We start from the raw sequence: 2038 nt of genomic DNA, 5'->3' as shown, positions 1-2038 counted from the left end.
TAAAAATTGATGAGTTTGTGTCCTTTGTAGGGACATGGATGAATCTGGAAACCATCATTCTCAGCAATCTGACAAGAACAGAGAATCAAACACCACATTTTCTCATTCATAGGTGACTGTCGAACAATGGGAAGACATGAACACAGGGAGAGGAACATCACACACTGGGGTCTGTTGGGGGAGACTAGAGGAGGGACAGCGGGGGATAGGGAGGTTGGGAAGGGATAACAAGGGGAGAAATGCCAGATACAGATGAAGGGGGGATGGAGGCAGCAAACCACATTGCCATATATACCTAGACGACAATCCTGCATGATCTATACTTGTATCGCGGAATATAAAGTACAATAAGACAAAATTGCTTAGAAGAGGGAGTCTTTTGGGATTTACTCAAATGGAAATGTGGCATTTGTAATTAATGTGTCATATGTTTTACAGGCCTTGAATTTATTTTCTTATGTCATTTTAATACTGCCTCTTATGATCTTTTTATACTTTGATTTCTTTCTGTCCAAAATATGTCAGATCCTACATTGATAACACTTGAATAAAAAAGATTTTGTTGCCCACAGGGGAAAAAAAAAAACCAGCAGCCCATCAGGGACCAACAAAGCCCCTACCTTCCTGGGACAGAGCACATGGGAAAACGGGCAGTTGTGGGTTCCACTTCAGCAGACTTAAATGTTCCTGCCAAGCAGCCCTGAAGGGAGTAACTGATCCCCTAGCACAGTGCTTGAGCTCCCTTAAGGGACAGGCTGCCTCCTCAAGTGGCTCCATGACCCGCCCCCCACCATTTATCCTAACTGAGATACACATACACCTCATACAGGAGAGCTCTGGCTGTCATCTGGCAGGTACTGTTTTGGGATGAAACTACCAGAGGAAGAAAAAAGCAGCAATCTTTGCCATTCTGCAGCCCCTGTGGGTGATTCCTAGGTAAAGAAGGTCTGAAGTGCACCTCCAGCAAACTCCAGCAGACCTGCAGCAGAGGGGCCTGTTAGAAGGAAAACTAACAGACAGAAACAGCTTCAACATCAACAGGAAGGAGGTCCACTCAGTAACTCCACCCAAAAGTTACCAACTTCGAAGATCAAAGGTAGATAAATCCATGAAGATGGGAAGGAACCAGCGCAAAAAGCCTGAAATCACCAAAAGCCAAACCGTCTCTTCTCCTCCAGGGTATCACAACCCCTCACCAGCAAGGGAACACAATTCGATGGAGAATGAGTTTGACGAACTGACAGAAGCAGGCTTCAGAAGCTGGGTAAAAAATTTCTCTGAGCTAAAGGGGCATTTTCTTTCTTTCTTTTTTTCTTTTTAGATGGAGCCTCACTCTTGTTACCCAGGCTGGAGTGCAACAGCGCGATCTTGGCTCACCGCAAACTCCGCCTACTGCGTTCAAGCAATTCTCCAGCCTCACCCTCCCAAGTAGCTGGGACTACAGGTGATTTCTAACTGATTGCAAGGAAAGTAAGAACCTTGAGAAAGGTTAGATGAAATGCTAACGAGAATAACCAGAGTGGAGGAGAACATAAATGACATGATGGAGCTGAAAAACACAGCATGAGAACTTCTTGAAGCATACACAAATTTCAGTAGCTGAATCAACCAAGCAGAAGAAAGTATATCAGAGATTGAAGATTAATTCAATGAAATAAAGCAATAAGGCAAGATAAGAGAAAAAAGAGTGAAAAGAAATGTAAAAAACTTCCAAGAAATATAGGATTATGTGAAAAGACCAAACCTACGTTTTACAGGTATACCTGAAAGTGATGCGGAGAATGAAACCTAATTGAGAACACTCTTCAGGATATTATCCAGGAGAACTTCCTCAACCCAGCAAGGCAGGCCAACATTCAAATACAGGAAATGCAGACAACACCACAAAGGTATTCCTGGAGAAGTGTAACAGTAACCCCAAGGCCCATAATCCTCAGATTCACCAGTGTTGAAATGAAGGAAAAAATGCTAAAGGCACCCAGAGAGAAAGGTCAGGTAACCCACAAATGGAAGCCCAACACACAGCAGATCTCTCTGC

This window comes from Cebus imitator, unplaced genomic scaffold, assembly GCF_001604975.1.
Source record: "Cebus imitator isolate Cc_AM_T3 unplaced genomic scaffold, Cebus_imitator-1.0 Scaffold483, whole genome shotgun sequence".
NCBI lineage: Eukaryota > Metazoa > Chordata > Mammalia > Primates > Cebidae > Cebus > Cebus imitator.
Note: the sequence above shows the minus strand (reverse complement) of the source record.